The 24,350-nt window shown below is 36.5% G+C and overlaps 1 protein-coding gene across 3 annotated transcripts in view; it reads right to left on the reverse strand.

The window, feature by feature from the left end:
* Positions 1–24,350, reverse strand: part of INPP4B (inositol polyphosphate-4-phosphatase type II B) — a 920,894-nt gene that overhangs the window by 735,035 nt on the left and 161,509 nt on the right. For all 3 annotated transcript variants that reach the window (XM_027866808.1, XM_027866807.1, XM_027866809.1), the window contains exon 3: positions 16,843–16,905. The gene's annotated coding sequence lies outside the window, so the exon portion shown is untranslated. The remainder of the gene's footprint in view (positions 1–16,842; positions 16,906–24,350) is intronic.

Here is a 24,350-nt window from a genome sequence, read left to right on the forward strand (position 1 = left end):
AATAGAAAAAGAACTTAGTGATCTTATTGAGGAGAAATTGCTTTTAACCTCTCCCCATCATATTACTCTATTTTACACAAAAAGAGATAGTGGCTGTGTTGGCTAGTGAAAGCTGAAAAGGTCAGTGATTTTTGTCTCACTTGCCCCTAGCCATACATTACTGTCTGGTGTCTCTATCCTTGGGTTCCCCAACCTAGTAATGTGAAGAATTTTAGAGAAATAAGAAAACAATCGGTAAGAAAACAATGATCTTCATAAACATATCTGATGCCAATTAAATTTTACATTCCAGCAAAACCCTTCTATATAGTGGTCCTTGTACATGTTCCTCCAGCTCCCACTGTTGAGTTTTTTCCCCAGGCTGTTCCCCATGACTGATATGCTCTTATGCTTCCCCTCTGCCTCCTGGAATCTATAGTGACACTCAAACCATGAGAAAAGATCTGCCTTCTAGCACCAACACTGTAATTAACTCATAAGTGCATGACCTCAGTCAATACCCTTAGATTTTCTGGGTCTCATTTTCCTTAACTGTAAAATAAAAACTTTGGAAAGAATGGTCTCTAAGGTACTTTACCATTCTATGATTATCTATGATATTCAAGTTACCATAATGGCACCTAGGGATCTGCTAATATTCATTCTCTGCTACTGAAATTGCTCCTAACTAGGCACTGAGGGGAGGGGATAGGGAGAGAGGTATGTTGAAGATGTATGATCTGACACTCCCTCTGTTGACTACCTTCTGTTAGAGTGCAATTATCAAAAAGTAGGTGTGTGGAGAGACAGTATTGGAAAGAGATGGAAATAAACCAAAAGTTGTAAAATGTGAACGGAGAAGATAAATCTACCATATGGTAAAGGATTACACTCAAGTCAGGCAGTCAAATAATGCGTTGAATGAATGAATGAATGACGTTACAGAAGGGTGAATGAATGGAAAACTCCAAAACATGTCTACCCTCATCTTATTCTCCTCACTTAAACTCACAGAACTTCAGAGCTGCCGAAGGGCCTTTAAGGCAACCTCTGTCATTTTACAGAGAAAACTGAGACTCACGAAGATGAACTGACTTGATCAAGGTCACACAGACAGTAGCGGATATGGAAGGAGAGCCCAAACCTCCTTAATATCATGTGAGTAATTTTCACAAAACCATGTTGGCTCGTCTAACTCAATTTTGCAAATATTTATTCTTCCTCATGATAGCGGCTGAGATATATAGTACCCTATGGTTTACAAAGCACTTATATTTGTTATTTGATATTCACAACTAGGTGGTGGCACATGGGCATAAAGGCCTGAACTTGGAGCCAAGAAGACCTGAGTTCAAATCCTGCCTCAGACACTTAGTAGCTATGTCCCTTAACTTCCACTTATCTTAGTCTCCTCATCTATAAAATGGGAATAATAACAGCACCTACTTCCCAAGACTGCTGTAAGGATCAAAGGAGATAGCATATGTAAAGTGCTTTGCAAACCTTCAAGTTAATAATAAATGCTTTTATTGCTGTTGTTGTTTGCTTGTTTCAGTTGTGTCTGACTCTTTGTGACCCCATTTGGGGTTTTCTTGGCAAAGATAAAAGAGTTGTTTGTCATTTCCTTCTCCAGCTCATTTTACAGATGAGGAACTGAGGCAAACAGGGTAAAGTGACTTGTTAGTAAATGTCTGAGGCCAGATTTGAACTCGGGAAGATGAGTCTTCCTGACTCCAGGCCCAGTATTCTATTCACTGCACCACCTAGCTGCCCTTATTATTATTAACCACCCTTGGTGGTAGGTACTGAAGGCACGATTATCTCCATTTTACATAAATGAAAACCAAAGCTCAAAGAATGACTTGCCCATGGTCAGTTAGTAAATGTCAAAGGCCAGATTTTAACCCAGGTATCTCCTGACTCCCAATCAAATCCACTATTCCACATCATCTCTCATTCTTCCTTCTCTTCCCTTCCTCTTTCTGAACATTATAGTTTTTCCATGCTATTAAAATGCTTCATAATGGGAGAAAAAATGGATGGGACTGGACCTGTGATTTCATTGCTATAGGGCACTCTCAGATGAGGTAATGTTCTCTACCAATGCAAATATTCCAACGACCAATATGTGCATAAGTGGGACTTGAAACTAGGTCTTCCTGCCTCCCTAGGCCAGTTCTCTATCCAACATGGTCATCTGCCCTGGTCACACCAGATTGGAATACTGTGTTTAGTTCTGAGCCCCACTTTTTAGAAAGGATATTGGATACTCTGCATCAGATCAAAGAAGGACAACAAGGATGGGCAAGGGTCTTGAGCTCATGCCATATAGAGATTGAATGAAGAAATTGGGTTCTATTTTGGTGACTGGAAACAAATGACTTCTTTTCAGTACAGCAAACATGGATGAATCAACCAAAAGTCTACATGATAACTTTTTAATTCTGATCTCTAATTTGTGGCCATTCAGCATATCAAAAATTCATTTCAAGTGTCATTTCTTCCTTAGAAAATGACACAATCATGCTTTTATTCCATGGTTACTTTTAAATTGTTGAAGGTATTTCTATCTGGTCAAGCAAACTGGGTCACAAATGGTTTCATCTGTCATAGGCTTAACAGGAATAATATCCTTCCATCTGACATTGTTTTTAATCTGAAGTCAGAAAGGAATAAATGTGTTAGCTTCAAGAAAATATGATTACACATCTTAATATGACAGGCAAAATGAAGAAAAAATGAAGTCACCTAGCCAAGGGTAACATTGATAGACAATGGCAAATCTGGGTTAAGAACCTCATCTTCTAACTTCTAAATGTTTCTTTAATCTTTATTGGATTTCTAAAGAATCCTTATAGCTCCTAGATCCTAGGTGACTTTAACCATTAACCAATTGCGTTGTTGTTCAGTTGTTTCAGTCTTGTCCAACTCTTCCTGACCCCATTTCGGGTTTTTTTGGAAAAGATACCGGAATGGTTTGCCATTTCCTTCTCCAGCTCCTTTTACAGATAAGGAACTGAGGCAAACAGGGGTAAGTGACTTGCCCAGGGTCATACAGCTAGTAAGCCTCTGAGGTTGAATTTGAACTCAGGTCTTCTTAACTCCAGGCTTAGCACTCTATCCACTGCACCACCTAGTTGCCTCGTTGCAATTATATTTCTACATTAATGTTACCATTGACCCTGTCCTGCTCACTCTAGCAATGAGATATACTTCCCATGACTATAGGATTATGTGTAAAAGCAGAGAATCTTGGGGAACCTCAACACTCATTTAATCTACCTAAAGCAGGAATCCTATCTATAATATCTTAGACTAGTGGGTCCCCAAAAGTATGGTCCAGGCTCTCAGGTAGTCCTTGAGACCCTTTCAGAGTCCATGAGATCAAAACTGTTTTCATAACCAAGAAAATCCCAAATAAGATCACAGAAATTCAGATACAACTGAACAATAACACTTTGCTAAAGTTATTGTTTCAGTTAGCCTTTTAGTTGAATCTCTAGGATGTTCCAAGTGTATCATCATATCATCTGCAAAAAGAGATAGTTTTATTATCTCAATGCTTATTCTGATTCCTTCAATTTCTTTTTTTCCCTCTTATTGCTATTACTAGCATTTCTAATACAATATTGAATGATGGTGGTGATAATGGTCATCCTTGTTTCACCCAATTACATTTTCATCTGACTCCAGTGCCACTGGAGAGCTTTTTGTGCAGCCCTCTCAGGCATGTTTGACACTTCTGATTTAAAGCACTGTCTAATTGCCCTCCTCCTCTTATGCATGTCATATTAAGATAATTAACAATAAGGGATACTGAAAGATTCCTGATTAGAGTCAAGAGAAGGAGATATAAAGTGGGAAGAATTTGAAGTATTGCTAGAAGGATAGGTGGGATTTGGGTAGGTAGAGGGAGTGGAAGAAGACATTCCAGGTATAGTGATCAGAGATTCAGAGCTAGAAAGGAACGTGGAGCTTTCTGAGCAAGAGGATGTCATGAGGTTAGATTTTAAGAAGACTAATCTAGAGGGAACATGCAAAATGAATTGGAGCATGGAGAGAGGGAAGGCATGGAGGCCATTTAGGAAACTGTTAAAGCAATACCTTCCTTGGGATATTGGGCTAGTCCATGGGGTTATTGGGCCAAAGGTCAACCTCGTTATTTTTTTCTAGCATAATTCCAAAATGTTCGCAAGAAAGGTAGGGTCATCTCATAGCTCTGCCATTATGTGTCTCAATAGTATGAAATGGGGAAGGGAACAATCATTTTTAAGTTTTTTACTTTAAAAGTAATGATTGCTTTCAATTTTATTATTTGAAGATGATTGAAAAAAATGTTTTACTCGAGGGATTTAAAGTTGGTACTGACTTTTTTTTAAAGATTCATTAATTTATTTATTTTTAGTTTTCAACATTCACATCCACAAGATTTTGAGTTCCAAATTTTCTCCCCATCTTGTCCCTCCCCCAGCCGCAAGACAGCATGCATTCTGAATATCCTTTCCCCTAATCTGCCCTTCCTTCTGTCTCCCCCCTTTTCTTATCCCCTTCCTCTTCTATTCTCCTGTAGGGCAGGATAGATTTCTATACTCCATTGCCTATATATCTTATTTCTCAGGTGCATGTGAAAACAATTTTTTAACATTTGTTTTTAAAACTTTGGCAAACAATCATTTTTAAAGCATCTACTATGTGCCAAGCACTGTAAAGCTAAGCTTTGTTATTATCTCATTTGATCCTCACAACAACTCTGGGTGGTAGGTGCCATTATGATCCTCATTTTACAGCTGAGGTATCTGAGACAGCAGTTAAATGACTTTCTCAAGATCACACAGCTAGTATCTAAGCTTGCATTTGGACTCAGTTCTTAATACTCAGCGGTCTATCCACTGTACCACCTCCCTGCCTTGTGCACAGAAGTGTAATAAAGTGAGGTTGGCCGAAAGGACTTTGTACTTGGTAATCTGGAGGTAACAGGGGACCTTTGAGAATTGTGGTTCAGTTGACTAGGGAGGCAAAGAAGCTAAAAGTATGTACAAATTCCTAGCAAAAAGATAAAATTACATTTGGAAATCTAATTATGTGTCTTTGTGTATGTTTATTTGTGTCTCTTAGATAAGGGCATAAACTTTTAAAAATTTTTTTACATTTCCATACAGAATCTTTCACTGTGCCCACAATACACTATATCTGTAGAATTATATAATATGTATATTCACATTATGTATATATATACACATATAATATATAAATATCTTATTGACATAGTCCCAGTAATTTAAAAGTTAGTGTGACATGTCATCCCAAAGAAACTGATTCAATCTTAGACTTTATAAATGGAAGTATATTATTTAAAGTGAAGAAGGTGACATCCTTGCTATATTGACTACATGTAGAGTGGTGTAACCAATTCTGTCCACAACCTTTTTGGTAGGCCATAGACAAGATGGAGCATATCGAGAAGAGAGAAACCAGGATTGAAAGGGGTCCTATCCCATGTCATTCAAAGATTGGGTGAAGGAACAGTGAATATTTGACCACAAAAAGAAAAGACTTCAGAGCAATGTAATCACTACTTTCAAATATTGGGAAGCTTTTCATGTAGAAGAGGCCTGGCTCCTACTTGGACTTGAAGGACAGAATAGAACCAATGGGTGGAAGCAATATGGAAACAGATTTCAGTAACTCCTCATTGGGAGAGAATTCCAAACAATCAGGCTTATCCAAAAGTAAAATGGGTTGCTTCAGGACATCTTCATTTTGAAGGTTGATGAGATAGAGAGCATTGAGAGGTAAAATGGATGATTCTGATTACATTAAACATGGTTTTGTACAAATAAAACCAATATAACTAAGATTAGGAGGAAAGCAGAAAATTGGGGAGAAATTTTATAGACAATTTCTAAGATTTCAATTTCTAAAATAAAGGTCTCATTTTAAACACATAAAGAACTTTGCCAAATTTATAAGAATATGATCCATTCCCTAATTGATAAATGATCAAAGGATATGAACAGGTAATTTTTCAATGAAGAAATCAAAGCTATATATAATCATTAGAAAAAATGTTCTAAATCATTATTGATTAGAAAAATTCAAATTAAAGCAACTTTGAGATATCATCTCACACCCAGCAGATTGTCTAAAATGATAGAAGAGGAAAATGTCAAATGTTGGAGAGGATGTGGAAAAATTGAGATAATGACACACTGTTGATGGAACTGTGAACTAATCCAACCATTTTGTAGTACAATCTGGAATTATTCCCAAACAGTTATGAAACTGTGTATACCTCTGACTCAGCAACACCACTATTAGGTCTGTTTCCCAAGATGATCATGGAAAAAGGAAAAGAACGTATATATTCTAAAATATTTATAGTAGCTCTCTCTGTGGTGGCAAAAAATTGAGGTGATGTCCATCAGTTGGGGAATGGCTAAACAAGTTGTGATATATGATTGTGATGGTATACTACTGTGCTATAAGAAATGGTGAGCAGGTTGAGTTCAGAAAAACATGGAAAGACTTGCATGAAATAATGAAGAGTGAAATCAGGAAAACCAAAAAAAAAAAAAAAACAACCTAGGATACAATAATAGCAATATTGTTTGAAGAAAAAATGGGAATGACTAAGCTATTCTGAATATTATAACTATTCAAATAAACTACAAAGGATCTGTAAAGGAAGATGCTATCCACCTCCAGAGAAAGAACTGATAAATAGAAGTATGCATAGTATGGTGTATATGTGTGTTCGTGTGTGTATATGCACACACACACGAACACACATATATACATATGTGTGTATTATATATGGAGTGTATATACTGTACATATATACATATATATACATCTATATCAAATGATGGACTTCTCTAGTGTAAGGTAGGGAGGGAGGGAGGAGGACCATTTAAAACTTAAAATGTAACAAAATAAATTAACTTAAAATTTTAAAATGTAATTGGGAAATATTTAATAAAACAAATAAAAACAAAATAAAACAAAGATAATATTAATATGTGGTTTTCTAAGCATGACCTTCAGGGATCTTTTTGAACCATTTAGTGGCCCCAGTTTCAATTGGAGTTCGACACCACCCAGCTTCTGACTAAAACAAAGGCACATTTTTTAAAATAGTAAACTTATCCCGTGGATATGTCGTTAAATTATAGTCTCCAAAAAATCAAAATGGTGGTTTTCTCAAAGGACAATGGGAAGATTTATGGTGAGGTCAATTACAGATATCTTCAAAGAAAGGAAATGAATTCAAGTACATAGAAGAGCGAAATGCTTTGCTAAGTTGGAGGAATTGTGCATGCAAAGACACAAAGTTACGAATGCGGAAGTCTTTCAAGAGATATTGGATAGGTATATATGTGCATATAGCTACAAGTACATATGTGTATTCCTATACCAGTGAAAATGCTGAAGTAAGAAGGATGATTTGTGCTGGTGATTAAATAGAAATGAGGTCTCTCTGTTGAAATTAATTAATTTAAATGTAAATAGTTATTCAGCAAGTTTAATCAGCTGCATTGATGTTCAGTATTAAGTTCATAATAAAATATTTAACAAAAAGAATAGAAATGAGGTCCATAAAATAAGGAGTTCTAGCTAGATGACCCCTAAATTGCCTTTCCAGCTCTAAAACCTATGAGACTGTGGTGACTTTAATTAGGAGAGAGGGGCTTGAAATTGGTGGAAGGCTAAAGTGTTTGCACTGTATACAGTGATTCGTAGGGTGCCAGCCACTGCAAATTTGATAACATTTTCAGAAGGAATAAATTGGGGCATTTGGGTGTGGGAGTTAAATTTCTTAATGAGGTATCTGAAACAGTTTCTTTCAAATTAATAGGTCTTGCCAAATACCAAGTACAGGAGTAATTCCATCCAAAACACCTCTTAAGCAGCTTCTTGTGTGAAGTTACCTGGAGTAAGGAGGTGATAGACAAAAGAGGAAATATCCCTAGGCCAGATTTTGACTCTTAGTCTCCCCCATACCCTAAAGGTGTGAACCAAAAGCTATTTAAAGCAAGGGAGTAAATATAAGGTATCATCCAAACCTAATGCAGGTATTGCTAACATTTTTGTATGACATTTGTATGACATTTTGCATGACATGTATACACACCATAATATGCATTCTTCTATTTATCAGTTCTTTCTCTGGAGGTAGATAGCATCTTCCTTTACAGATCCTTTGTAGTTAATCTTTATCTACAATGATACAGGGGCCCCAGTGGTGAGCAAGATGCTAGGGGTGAAGTAACACAGTATAAGTGGAAACAATTTTTCCTCTTGTCAGTGCAAAATTAGAGAATGATCTTTGTTAAACACAGGGCCTTAACTTTTCTTAAACTTCATCTAGCTCACAGTGGTTGAAGGTTTTTGTTGGGGAGTAGACGGGGGTGGATTAGGATAGGCTATCACCTACAAAATGCATAGCCAGGGCTGCTATTCCCCCAAAGATCCAGGATGGAAAAATGAATTCTGGCTACAGTTTGGGTCTCTTCTTTTTGGTCTTCAGTACAGTTTAGAAAATGAAGCATGTAGCAGTACTGAAGCAATAAGGCAACTCTCTGCCGGTCCTAGCCTCACCAAACCTTTAGCCTTTATTGTAGTGAATATCTGAATCTATCAATCAATAAACATTTATTAAGTATCTACTATGTGCCAGGCATGTGTTTGGCTAACTTGATCCTTGGAAAGTCATTGGCTGATTTCCTCTCCAACAAGCCCACCAAAGCAAAAAGCTGCCAAAGGAACTAAATTAACTCCTGCCTGTATTCTTTGTAGCTCACTTGTGAGTGGTATATTCCAAGGAGCCTGTGGTCTGCTTACCTCTGAGACTTGGGCATTTGTAAAGTGCTCCAACTTCCTTTATCCTCTTGAATACATCAGAATAAATGCTCCAATGGTCAGGTGTCATTTAGGAAAGACTGCAGTCCAGGAAGAGCTGACCAGTTCTCAGGTGAACTTGCTGTTTCCCGGGACAAAGGAAACTTGGTGATTGATTGCTATATCACTGAGTGGCACATGTCCTTTGTTTGAAAATCAATAAAATGTAACTAGGTAAGTTCCCTGTGATCAGAGATTGTGTCTCTCTTTCTTGGATAAGTCTCTTCACTTCTAATGGCCCCAATTTCCTTATCTGCCAAATTACAGGGTTGACAAGGTCCTTTTCAGGCCTACACCTTACTATTTTAGCATCATAAATTATTGAACCCATGATTGTTACAGGCATACAAAACAAGTTACTGTAACCTATATTATTAAGCTTCACCCCAAATAAGTGGTTTCTCTATCCAATCCCAGAAGACTAGATCAGATCAGCCCTGCACCCCAGGTGGAATCTTGATTTTTCTCTTGTGTGGTGAAATATTATAGATATGTTAAAATACTTAATAAAAACAGCTCCCTTTGAAGGGCTAGGTCCTTATCAGTAATAGTCCTATTTTCACAACAAAGAAGTTTATAGTTAATTGTTCTACCTCACTGACTCTGGAATGAGAAGAAAAGGTTAAGGGGAAAAAAATTTAATATGTTTTCATGACTTTTAGCTCAACTTTAAGATCAAAGATAGTATTCTGTGGTTGATCTCTTTCAGTGTCTTGAAGAAAAGTTAGGGAAATTTGGTAAAATTCTAAACTACAACCTTCTCCCTGCTTCCTGACCACTATACCCTACTCCTACCCCTACCTGCAGGTGCACCAGGACTCAGTACTTTTCCATTAATCTTTTTCTTCTATAGATATAGACTATATCTCTCAAGTTGTTAATATTTGAGAGGGAAGGGCAGGGAAAAGTGAGGAGCACAATAAAATACCATGTTCAAACTCCTCTGACACTTGCCATCCCTAGCTAAATCTTAAACTATGGACAAGGAATTTCCTGGAAGTGGGGTGGGGGGCCAGAGGGGAATGCAGTTAACCCTTTTTTCTCCAGTCCCATGCTAGTATATCACTGGATTCTTTGCTATTTGTCCTTGAGACATGCATCTCCCCTCAACTCATCATTTTGCTCTTTCAAATCTCTATACCTCAATTCTATCAATTTACCAAGGTAGTCCTGCTCAACCCAGATTCAATATAGTCTCAGGTCATTTTAAAGACTAATTTTAAGTCTATATGGTTTGGACTTGACTGTCTAGGGAAGTATTTTCCATTTTTTAACATTGTTGTTACATAACCAATTGCCCTCATAATATCATTTCAATTAAAGTCATAATTGGCAAGATGACTTAAAGATGTTGGGTTGGTCATGCCTATGGTATATTAAACAATAGTAGTGCTATCTCCTCTTTTCTTCCTTGTTCTTTTTTGCATTTTTTTGTATTCTTTTTTGTTTCAATGAGTAAATAATGACCATTTCACTGTGGCTCATAATAAATGCCATTCTGTCCATAGTCGTAAAGATTCCATTCGATTCAATCAAAGGCTAACAGTATTCACAAGGTCTTTTGTACAAGACCTGTCTCCACTCCTCAGTGGTAAAAACTCCTTTAAGATGGTGAGGCTGGGGTGTGTCTGTGGGGGGGGGGTCTGTTTCCTTCATGATTGTATTCTCCTTGTTAGTGTTTTTGTTGAAGACAATGCTAATAGATAGAATAATCCAGTGATTATTCACCCAGATAGGCTCCAGATAGACTATCCAGTGATATACTAGCATGGGGCTGGAGAATAATAGAATAATCCTTTTAATGGATCCACCATCTTGTCAGTATGAGTGCTCCCAACCAGCTGTAAAACCAGTCTTTTCATCATTTCTTCACAAAGGATCCACCCAATATCCCCGTACTGGCTTGACAAGACAAAACTCAGATCAGTTTGATCTGAGCATCTTTTAACAGATGAGAGTAGATATATCTCTGAGTATGCAGGACACAGATGTGCATGTTGAAAAATTCATACCATTTGCTAATCTTCCTTTGGTATATAGGACCAAAAATATTGGCAGAGGAAAGACAGAATGCAATCCAATCTGGAACACAGATATTAACACAATGTTGGCATCATATACGAACTGTGTAAGATGGACAATTTCTCATAGTTTTTTTCTCCCTCTACCCCCACCCCCAACAATTCCCTAAGCCTTTGCATTTGGTAGAAGAAAGATGATAGTAAAAACATCTCACTACATATGAATGGGAATTTGCTAAGAAAGAAAAATTATAAAAAATGTACAAAAACAGATAATGGTTTGGTTTTTTTTTTATCCTTTCTCTCCCCTAAAAAGCTTTTATATTTTTATAATGAAAACCTATTTATTTTTCTTGGATAAGGTAAGCTAATAAAATGTCAGTCTCTTCAATAATGAATGACAGCAGCCTGGGTCCAAGGAGGTTGCCACTGACATCTAGTGGTAGTGTTCATGATAAGCCAAAAGCATAAAATCATAGCATGTTAAAGTGATCTTATTGATTATCTAAACTAGCTTCCTCATTTTACAGATGGCAAAAGAGCATCTTAGAGAGGGGAAATGAATTGCCCATGGTTCAGAAAAACCAAAACCCAGAGTTTCTGAACTCTAATGATCTTTTCACTCCAACACAGTCACTCATCCTAAAACAAAACCACAAAATGCACAAACTACCTCTTAATGAAAGCAGGTGCAGATAGTCCCTTTCTTACAGACATTCTTGTTAGGGACAAGTCATACATATGAACTCCACACACAAAAACACACTCCCTCACCAATACACCCTATCCCATTGTGGCCAGAGCCAAGACCGTTACTAACCCAGGAGGTTCAGCTATTGCCACCTTAGCAACTAGTGCTGCCTAAGGAATTAATGCTCTTCTGTTGAAAACCCTCTTGTCCTTTAAATTCCAGCTCAGATATCAAATCCTTCATAAGACCTATGCTACTGTGACCACCTTCACCCTTCTCCCCAGCTGAAAGAAGGCCAGTTTGGCTGGATGAGGGAACTGAACAGAACATTGCCATCCATATTTCATGGTCCTGCTTTTACTATGCACTTACTAATCAAACTAAACTATATTTAAATGATGGACTTCAGTAAAAGTAGATGAATAAGGCAACATAGCCAGAAGACAAAGGAAAGGATGTGATCAATAGGAGTGGCCTGACAGTGACACATACTCCCAGAAATGGCCCCAGGGACTTAGCAGTAGGGGAGAAGTTTGGGTCATTGACAGTCATAAGCTCCCAGAGTTCTTTCTGTTTACAGGACCCAGACTGTTACAATTGTTACACAGGTGTACATCTATCCTGAGAGAGATGATTATTAATAACCAATGATTTGGGAAGATCCAGAGATGTCTCCTTTTTTGCTAAAGTCTTGATCTTAAAAGTTCAGTCTCTTGAAGGACATTATTGATAATGAGATTGGACTGGCTTTCTTGTTCAGACCCCACCCAGGTGGGGTCCCCTCAGGTTTGGGTAGAGATAAATTTTTTAAACAGAGTGCCCAAGACTGGAGCAATTTAAGAAGTAAATGACATAATCAAAGTCCAATTCCAACTGGACTCCACTGTAATATTGATTCTCTCATTAATTGTTAACCAATCAGAGTTGATTATCACTCTTGGGAACACCCCTCTTCCAATGGGCATATAAGCTGTGAGCTTTGGTCTTTGGTCTAGAAGAGACAGCCAAATGACCATCCTTTTATTAAAATGCTGGCTTTATTAATAAAATGATTAAATTACCCAGAAATTAAGTCTCTCTAATTTTTTAAATGTCACAATCCCCAATGTTAACCAATACAATAGTAAACTATTTGGCAGCAGGGTCCTAACAATCTTTGTTTACAGTATAGCCTCTTACACAAAAAAGTCGACTATTATTAGTGTGCTTAATAAACATTTATTATATCAAATAGTTAAAGAATGATGGATCATTGACAAGACAGAGAGGAAGAAAGATGAGAATGTTGGCAAATGTCCAGAATAAGCAGCTGGGATGAGCTGATCCTTTAGACCTGTCCTTGGTTTCTTTAAGCATGATTCTATTCCAACATACCTCTGATTTGTTTTCTGACTCAGTCTCAGTTCTCAAAAGCAAGCTACAATGAGAAGCATGTTTAAGGTATGTTTTAATTTTAATACTGCCTAGAAGTAATATTGACACTATAAATGAAAAAGTATTGGTTGCTATGGACTAGTCAATAGAACTCACTGGTCTAGCCCACAAATCAGATATAGTTTTCTCTCTCCAAATGACACAATAGGACCAGTTAACCAGTACTAAACTGAGCAAGGAGGTATTCTTTAAAAAGTACATTGAGATTATCCCCAAATGGAGACGCTTCTCAGCAAAGGCTATGTCTACTTGCAGAAAAAAAACCCACAAACAAAACCTGAAGAACTGAACAATTACCAAGTGAATTTTACCAGTACAAACCCAACTTACCTTAAAAACTTAACAACCCTTCACCACCCTCCTCACTTACTTTCCCTCTCCTTTTCCTTCAGCAAAACCCAAGGTCCTAAAGGAGGGGAGGTATTTCCAGTTTTGTCTTTTGCATTTTTTTGTCTCCAGCACTCAGCATATGAGAAAGCATTTATTAAATGCTTGTTAAAAATGAATCATATATATTTTCCTACACTATCAGGTTATTTGCCTCACCTCTACATTTCAATTAATAAGCCCTTTCCTTAGTAAAGTTCCACCCAAAACAACCTAGTTTTAAAATGCAGCTGTCTAAAACAATTTTAGACCATAGGTAAAAACAGAATTAAAAAAACATAATAGCTACTTGATACTTCTTTTGCTGCTGCTGCTACTAATAATGATAGTAATGGTAATAATAATAGTAATACTAATAATATACCACTTCAAAAGAGAGAATACAGAGAAAAGTGCCTACCAACCTTCTGACGGAATCCTATTAGGTACCATATTATTACAACTATGTTGCTCTAACATGCATGTACTATATAGAAAACATGCCACAGAATCCAGTCTAAGCATTTTGACAACTGCAATAGACAGCCTAGACAAGTCAGAAAAGAATATTTAAAAATATGATATTTCAGTATTATTTCTGCCTCTACAATTATTGATTTGAGTCAATCTGCAATTTTACTTCAGTGCTTTTTCTGCCAATTGTTAATAATACAATAGACTTGTGATAAATGTGATAACAATGTAATTCATGTTATATTTTTATAAATATTGTAAGAAACAGATTATTGACAGAATATACTTTAAATCTGATCATTTATCTTTTCTACAAAACTGTTTATTTCCAGCAATGTATTTAGTTTAATGGAAAATAAATGGTTACAAAAGCAGCCTTTAGAGGCTCCATCTTTGACTGTATCTTTGACTCCTGCTTGAAACAGTAATCTCTTACCAGCTTTTCTATTGCTGCCACCACCCCGTCAACAACCCCCCTGACCCTGACCCCCAAAATGGCACTGTCATCATTGGAAAGAGATTTAATGCTTTGAAGTAAGTTTTAAAAAAGGTTTCTTATTCCCTCTCCATATATTTTGTTTCACCTTTGGCCACTGATTTATTAATTAATAGAATGGGTAAATTATAGACAAATCCCACCAACTTTATTAAATATTTAAAAATATCAAAGCTACACGTGGGTCTAGGGGCAGCCCCAATAATTAAAAATCTCTTTGTATAGAAGAATCCACTTACTCACAATGAGTCTACTGATTCTGGAGAAGAAATAGCTAAGCTAGAAACAAAGAGAGGTCATAAGATATAGAGCAGAAAAGAACCTCAAACATCATTTCATCTAATCCCCTCATTTTATAGATGGAGACTATGAGCTCCAGACACTTTAAGTGACTTTACTAAACTCACATTTCTAATAAGTCACAAAACCCAGGTCTTCTAATGCCAAACCACTGCTCTCTTTACAATACCACATGGATCTGTAATCTAATATAAATACTTCATTTCTAGCTTGATGGAAAACCCAAATTCTTTGACTTCCTCTTTTTCCCCAATGATATTTAAGGAATACAACAAATATAATGAACAAGTATTAAAAAGTAGCCCCCTAATACCCTGTCTATCAATCACTGTACTTTGATAAAAAATGATATACACAGCTGGATATGAATTTTGCTTGAGGCCTTCTTGGTTTCCAGCAATAATATCATTTGGTTCCAAGTGAACTCCAATGAATGGGCAGGTGAGGAATTAATCTGTGACTATGTATATATGTGTGAGTGGATGTATACACATGTACAGGAGGCAGCCGAGATGTAGTGAAAAAAAACACTGGACCTGTAGTGAGAGGACCTGAGCTCCAGTCACCACTCTGCTATTTGCTAGCTCTATGACCTTGGATTGGGTACTTCCATATCCAGGACTCAGTTTTCTCACCTGCAAGATGAGCAGATTGAATTCTCTGATCCTGACATGTCCTGTCAGGTTCTTGTCATCCTGCATGTGGTCAATCAATTGAGACTCTTAGAGCCTCAATTTCTACATTTATATAATAGGAACAAATAATACTTGCCCAATACCTTTAGATTTGAATCAAGTATTATGGTAAAGTGATTTATAAACTAAGAAGTACTGTATAAGTATTAAGGGCAGCTAGGTGGCATAGTGGAAAGAGTGCCAGGCTTGGAGTCAAGAAGACCCAAGTTCAAATCTGGCCTCAGCCATTTAATAGCTGTGTGACTCTGGGCAAGTCACTTAACCCTATTTGCCTCAGTTTCTTCTTATGTAAAATAAGCTGGAGAAAGAAATGGCAAACCACTTTCTTTTACCAAGAAAGCCCCAAATGGGGTCACAAAGAGTTGGACATGACTAAAATGACTAAACAAACAACAAATATTACCTACAATTGTTATTATATGAATACAACTAACGAATACCTGTGGCTGTAGACAGTTATGCACAAAGGATCTGTAATTTTGTCAGCATTGGTAAACTCTAGTTATAGGGACTCCTTTCAACACTAGTAAGTCCTATGACATTGCCTGAGGCACAGTGAGGTCCAGTGACTCACCACGGATCACACATACAGCTAATGTCAGAGGCAGCATTTAAATTGAGTTCTCCTTGACTTTAAGCCCAGCAATGTATAGTCAAGCCCACATACTGTCAGGGGGAAAAAAGGGTAGTTCTTTTAGTGGTACAAATGAACCAGTGAGAACTTTCACACAGATGTCCATTTTAATACAATAGTCTGGCATTTAATATATCCACACAATCCTGGGATGTCCACATTTATGCACATACTTTTGTTTATGTGCTTATGTTGCATATTTGTATATTATCTTATTTGCATATGTTGTCATATTGGTTATGACAACATATGCAAATAAACCCCATAACAATTTGAAAATGTTGCAAACCAAATATGCAATCTGTCAAGCATAATCAGCCATGCTGCTCAACAACTGGACGATATAATTCACTCCAAAATATGTATGTGAGTTAGTTTCTATCATCTTAAGTTTCAGCACAGATTTCTAGAAATTCATGCCAACAGTAGTGCATGTTCAAAAAACAATTTTGTAGATCTGACTGATGCTTAAGTGCAAGAAAAAATTTCATCACTTGGCACAGACCAAGATCCAATTTTCCTCCTGTTTATTAAATAGAACTGTGATTCACAGCAACAAGAGATCATAGTCCCCTGATCAAGACCCTGCCCAGATCTTAAGCTAAAATGGGAGGAAACATATCAGAAAATAAACTTATTTTGCATTAAATTTAATATCATTTATGTTGCATTCCATGGACACTGTAAAAGGCATAAACCATTCTCTTTTATTTGTAAAATATATGTGTGCAGGGGAATAGAGGAGAGGTTGGCACTCAGAGTCAAAAACTAAAGCACCAAGTATTAAAGAAAACCCAGCTTCCTATATGAACATTTGAGAGCATTCAAAGCCATCTGGCCAGAGAAAGCATTACCTTGGTCTGATTTTTCATAAGCGGAATTAGGTTTCTTGTCAGGCGACACCATCTCTTTTGGCTCTGTGGGTAAAGAAGGGGAGAAATTAATAATAATAAAAAAAATCCTTTTTCTTTACACTTTAAATGCTTTTTAAAGAAGATTCATTAATCCAAAAGGTCAGAGCAAAAAACCATTGACCAAAAAAAAACCAAAATCCAGATTCATTCAGCAGCTGCTCGGGAATCACTTGAGGTTAAATGTCAGCTCACTTCCCAGAAGGCTCCTGCTCCCCTGCAGCTGAGAGAGAAGCCATTGCAGCACGGGATCAACCTTGTTGTCTTGGATTCATTCCTTTCTCAAATGGGAGTCAAAAACTGGCAACTTAGCAAGTACTGGCTGCCAGGATTTCCAAAGAGAAGAATTAAGCCTTGTTGGGACTGAACATTTACTTGGATTAGAACAGGCTAAACTGCAGCTAAATTTGCAGTTATCCAAACACACTTACCCCCCAATGAGCATGTATATTAAAATATTCATCCAAGTTTGGGGGGGGTTGCTATTTTATCTGTCAAAAACAAAACAAAAAAAGGCTGAATAGGATACTGTGAGACCACTGCAAATAAATAATTTCAGAAGTTTACTCTCCTTGGGAGATGCCATTTTGGACACTTTTGCCTGCTTTCAAGAAAGAGGAACAGTTTTAAGGAAGTCAAAATTATGAAAATGTATCTGAGAGTAGATGGGCTGATTCTCTTCTTCAACAAATCACAGTCCTAAGAAAAAGTCCACAGCAGCTTTTAATATGTATTTCTTTATATAAAGGTCCCAATGATAATACCGATCAAGCTGTCAATCAACAAGAATTTATTAAGCACTTTCTTTGTGTCAAGCACTGTGCTAAATACTGGGCATATGAAAACAAAACAAAACAAAACCAATCCCTGCCCTCAAGGAGCTTACATTCTGAAAGGGAAGAGAACATATACATTAATAGATTAATAAGATACTTGCACAGAAAATGAAAGATAACTTTAGAGCAGTGATTCTCAAATTTTTTTGGTCTCATGACCCTTTACTCTCTGAAAAAATTATTGAAGACCCCAAAGAACTCTTGTTTATATGGGTTATGCTTTCAATATTTACTATATTCAAAATAATTTTTAAAATAAATGCCATTTATTTTAAAATATAAATAACAGATTCATTACATGTTAACATAACATATTTTAATGAAAAATAATTCTATTTTGAAAAAAAATTAGTGAGAAGTGTTATTGTTTTACATATTCTTGCAAATCCCTTTAATGTCTGGTTTAATAGAAGACATGTTTTGGTTGAAGTATATTAAGAAAATCCTGCCTCACACAGATGTAGAGTTGGAAAAGGGAAGAGTATTTTAATAGGGAAATAATGACTTATCATTATTAAGAAAGTGGACCTCCTCAAAAGTACCACACTTTGAGAACCACTGCCTTATAATAAAGATACAAGCAACTGAGTTCTAAAGGAAGTCGAGGATTCAAAGAGGCAGGAGTGAAGGAGAAGAAGAGAGAGTTGGAGAACTGAGAGAACACTACCATCTTTTAGAAAATGCCCTAAGTTTCTTGTGACCAGGGACTCCAGGTGTCAAATTGATCTTACACCAGACTTCAAAGAGAACAGTGAATAAAGCAACATCTGCTGAGTGCCCAGAATCGGCACAGCTATGGGCTAAGTGTATGCCAGCCCTTAAGGCAGAGCAAGGTGATGACAGACTCTGACTGGAGGTCTCAGACTTGCCCAGTGGCATGGCATTAGTACCAAGAGAAGATGCTGAGAGGTTCAGTTCTAGTTCTAGTTCTATTTTGACTCAAGTAACTCGAAGCAAATAAATTGGCCTATGATTTGGTTTACCCATTTGTAAAATAGGGATAGTAACAACTGCCCAACCTATTTCACAAGACTGTTGTGAAGACCTATTATCTAAAAAAGATATATTTTATCTTTGCATCACAATATTATGTTATAATAATAATATATTATATGTAGTATAATACTGCTAAATTAAGAGGATTTCTTAAGGGCTAGTCCTTTCTAGAGCATCTTACTGTCTTCTTCTTCAATCAGCAATCTGATTGGCTGAGGTAAGAGAGTGTGAGTAATGAAAAGAGCATTATACTCAGGAGTTGTAAGAGCCAAGTTTTAACTCTGGCCCTGTCCTAAAAGCTGAAATGAAAGCGGGATTAGATGATATCTGAGATCCCTTTCAAATCTGATATTCTCAGGTTATGAATGGGATGTAAGGAAGATGCCTTTGCACACAAAAGAACATCTGAAAGGGTACAGACCAGTCAGATATTTTGAAGCCTTACCTGATATTTTCTCAGGATTGCTGTTGGCGACCATGCTACACCTCACAAGATTGCTAAAGGATTGCCCATTAGGTGCCGGCACCCCCTCTGTACTCAATCCAGGATTTAACAGTTCACATTCACATAATATTTTAAAGTGCCAAAGTGCTTTCCTCAGAACCTTGTAAAGTAGTGTAAAATATCCCTGTGGAAACTCAGGCCAAAGAAGTTAAGGGACGTGCCCAATGTCACAGACATAGAAAGCGTGACCTTAGACCTGTCACTTTAACTTCTCTGGGCCCTAGAAGGCACAGGCTTAGAAGGACCTTTTTTCACTATAAAAAGAAGCAAACATCAAAAACCAAAAGCTAACGTAATGAGCGATGGGAAAACACTAAAAGTTTTCCCAATAAATACAAGAGTTAAGCAAGCATATACCCTTTCCCAATTGTTATTTGACATGGTTTCTAGAAATGCTAGTAATAGCAATACAATAAGGAAAAGAAATTAAAAGCAAAGATATATGCTGAGAGATTTCTTTTTTTTGATCCAGGGGTTGCCAATAACACCTTTGTAGATAGAGCAAGAAAATATTTTAAAATGCTGCCTATTAGCATACTTAATTAACATAATTGATAAAGATACAGTGCTTTAAAATTTGCAAATATTTAACATATATTTCTTCATTTGAGCCCCATGGCAAGGAAGCAAAATAGATCATTCAAAGCTGTTGTTGTTTACCTGTAATTTCATCAGTCTAAGGAATTGATGAGGAAACACTCTCTATTGATACATAGTCATCTGCTCTGTAAGTTAAAATTTTACAAATATATCATTGGCCTTACTTTTCAGAAGAAAAGCTGTGGAATCTCAGGCCAAAGAGGTTAAGTGACTTGCCCATTGTCACAGAGTTATAGAAAACATGACCTTAGACCTGTCACTTTAACTTCTCTGGGCCATACAAGACATAGGCACAGAAGGATCTTTTTAAATATAACAGTAATGTGTGTAAATCAAAAAGTTAGTATTATATGCAACAAGAAACTCTAGAGGTTTTCCAAATGCAGGACAATGTGATCACAAGTGGGCCTTGAACATGTTCCTTCCTTACTCCAAGTCCAGCATTCTATTCATTATGTCACACAACCTCCTAATTAATTAACTATTGGTGCATCTAAAACTGAGTTCCCTCCTCCATGAGTCTGAGCAATCACAGGCATTGATTTCCCAAACTAGGATACCAAAGCTGATTATATGCAAAGTCAAACCAGTTAAGCATATTACAAGAAAATGGAACTTAGTTTCTTCAAGAGAATTCTGACCAGCCCTTTGAAATAATGTCACAAATTATTTACCCAAGTGATTAAATTACCATAACTTGACTGGATTCAACTTATGACGAGAGCTTCCAAAGGTTGGAAAAGGAAACAAAGCTGAGTGTATTTGAGTATCTAACTTGGGGTAGTCCTTACTTTTCTAGGTGATAGTAGACAGCAGGACAGAGTTCTAATTCAAGATGCATGCACATAACTAGGCTACACTACCCACCAAAATGTGGCCTTATTAAATTCAAATCAATTCAACAAGCATTTAGTCAGTGCCTACTATATGCAAGGCAATATGCTAGATGTTGGAATAACAAATATTTTCTCACCTTGAGGAAGAACTCTCCATAGGAAGCGTTCTACCTCCCACCCCACCTCCTCTGTAGAAGGGCTTCTCCATGCGGGGAATATATGACCTCATTTCTCTCAACAGAGAACCTCTATATTCCTTCAAAGCACAGCCCAGGTGCCACTTTCTACAAGAAGACTTTCTGGATCCCCTCTCAATAATTCTCATATTCTATTTCCATTTCTCTCTCTTTCTCTCTCAGCCCTCCCTTCCCCTCCCCCAAACCTACTACATTATTTGTCACTTTTGACCACCTTCACCTCCCTTTTCCTCAAATTCTTCTCCTCCTTCTTTTCCTTGGCATCACACCATTCTGGCCTTCCTCCTGCATCTCTGACATTTCCTTGTCTACCTCCTTTGTTGATTTTATTTCCTCCTCCTTGAAAACTCTGGACAATCCCAAAGGCCCTATCTTTAGCCCTCTTCTCAAATACTCAGAAGTTATCTTTTCTTCCTCAGAATTTTTATAATACTTTGTATTTCTATTACCTATGTATACTATACTATATATATAGATATACTATATATAGATATATATAGATATATATAGATATACTATATATATATAAAGATACTATATATACATATAGATATACTATATATAGATACACTAGATATATACTACTGTATCTATCTATAGCATGTATAACATGCTATATGGTATATTTCTTTTTTGGGGGGAGGGGGATAAGACTTGTTATTTTATTGGCTTGGAGAAATCCCAGTGAGTAAACTCCCTCTACTAATGTAGGCAAGAACCTTGTAGGCAAATAAATAATCTTAGGAAATTATTAAATTACTTTTATAGTTATTATACAGTATGGAATATTATGCAGTTCTCTGTCAGATTTGACATTTTGGACAATAAGTTCGAGGAAGGCCAAGATTATATCTGAACTCTATTTGTATCTTCCATAAACTATCCTTTACATATAGTACATGCTCATTAATTGTCCACTGTTGAATGAATGTCACTTCTTCCACCAAAAACTTATGATAACTCCTTGTTGTCCACCAGGAGACAGCCTTATGAAGAGACAGAGTAGGCAATAATTTTGAAATTATAATTTGAGGAGTGCTAGAAAGGACTTGCTGGTCAAAGGACATTGTCTCCCAGGTACTACACTAACAGAAATACCATTCCCTTGCATATTCTCCTATAGTTCTTCCTATAGTCTTCTTTTAAAATACCCATATGTCTGGAAGAAGAAAAACATTAAAATAGTCTTATACAAAGCTGGTTGATTAGATTACTCACTTCCTGATAGAAGAAAGATTGTATAACTTTGGATTCAGTACCTGGGAGAAGGGCAACTGAAATTTAGGAATAGGGAAGGTGCTAAAGTGGGTGAAAACTGGTATAAATGATCAACTTAATCCATGAACCTTGAAAATATGATTAAGACCTCTTAAAACTGAAAGTGATAAATGGAAGAGAAAATGGAAAAAGGAGAAAACTACCTGCAACAAGATTTATCTCAGAGAAAAATTGGTACAATATTAAAAAATCAGAGTAGAGAATCAATAATTCTCAGGAGACAAAATCCAAAAAAAAAATGAAATAGTGAAACTCATGGACTTAGATATCTATAAGCAAATACACAGAATATGAGTAATGAACACAATGATGAGATTCCTTAGGATAGAGGAGTAATGGACCTGAGCAGTTATTCAGCCCAGTGTCCTCAATTCACAGGTAAGGAAACTGAAGTCTGTGGAGATGAAGTGATTTTTATAGAACCGCAGGACTTGAGAGTTCAAAGGGATATCAGCAAGCATCTAGCTCAACCAGCATATTAAAGGAATGTACACTCTACCCCACCCAATAAGTAGTCATTCAGCATCTACAAAAGGCTCTCCAAGGAAGGGGAACTACTTTTTGAGGTTGCTCAATTAATAAACCACACAGTTAAGGAATCCAGCTCTCAGATTCCAGAGCTATCATACTACACTGCCTTTCCAATACACTGAAGTAAATTTTACCTTATACTTATCTTGAAAAGGAACTCAAAATTTTAATCAGTCCACTAAAGAGTATACTTTGTCCAAAAGGAACAGAGAAGATTTTAAAATGATGACGGCTCTGTATTTTATGAACATATACTCATATGAGGAAATTCATGACTTAGAACAGAGGTTCTAAACTTTTTTTGAGTCTGGGACCCTTTTGACACTATAGTAAAGCCTATGAGTCCCTTTTCAGAATCTTATTTTCAAAATGCATAAGATAAAATGAGTAATATTTCAAAGGAAAATGTTTATAGTGATATAGAATTACACAAATTTTTTTAAGTTCATGAACACCAGGTGATGAAAAGGGAAAGATGGAGAATATTTGGGTGTGGGTTAATGGATGAAGAAAAAGAAATAATATTGTGATAGGATCATATTGTTGACCACCCAATAAGAAAGAGGAAATAAATAATGAGTTCAGGAGAGAGATCACAGACCTGACATGGACTTCAACTATCTAGACACTTGCTGTTGTTATGTCTGCTAAAAACAAAAAAACAAAAAAACAAAAAAACAAAAAAACAAAAAACAAATAGTTGAGAATGGCCTGGGTTGGGTTAAAGATAAATTTGTTCTTCAAAAGGTAGAAGAAGCAACAAGACAAATTGCCATTCTAGACTTTATTCTGACCAATTAGAGGAAATTGGCTGCCAAAGCAAAAATCATGATAAAGTTGTAAAGAAATGGCAAATCAGTCTTGGAATTCATGATAGAGAAGGAAGGCATGGGCCCATGTAAACACTAGACTTGGAGGAAGCTAATTTGAAAGAAAATATAAACAGGTTTATAAGGTATAAATCTACAAGGGAAATTGGTCCATGCTCCCAAGGATGAATTTCTGATAGCACAAGCACAAATGATTTCAGGAAAGAAAAGGAAAATATGTATAAAGAAACCAATGTGGATGCACTAGACATCATCAACCAACTTACATTTTTTAAAGATATAAATAGGATAATAACTCAAATATAATTCTCTAAGTGCAGTGTCAGCTGTACTGAAGCTCAGAGTGAACTGTTACTGGCAGTAAATGCTAAATGGTAAGAACAACGAAAACACCCTTTTTAGTTTTGTCTAAATCTTTTAGATATAGACAATCAAAAGTGGGGTTGCATCCCTACTCAGGGAGGATTCTCAAGGAAAAAACTATGCCTTCTACTTCTCCTGTTGTCCCTAAAACAAACAGTAGATTATCCCCTTTATAGAAAGCTCAATACAGAGCACCTTGGAGAAGTAGATAAATACTAATTTATTGAGCTGACAATAATGAAGATGCCATTATTAAGTGTTTCCTATGTGCTGGGCACTGTGATGAGAACTAAGGATACAAAGAAAAAGCCCTGCCCTCAAAGAGCCTACCTTCTAATAAAAGAGACAAAGCATGTATAAGTAGGCACACATAACATATAGATGATATATATGTGTATATATGTATATGTGCATACATGTGCATATACACACATGTATAAATATAAAGACATTGGAGAGAGACAGAGAAAGACAGAGAT

This window comes from Vombatus ursinus, unplaced genomic scaffold (genome assembly GCF_900497805.2).
Source record: "Vombatus ursinus unplaced genomic scaffold, bare-nosed wombat genome assembly UNPS02014784.1, whole genome shotgun sequence".
Classification (NCBI taxonomy): domain Eukaryota; kingdom Metazoa; phylum Chordata; class Mammalia; order Diprotodontia; family Vombatidae; genus Vombatus; species Vombatus ursinus.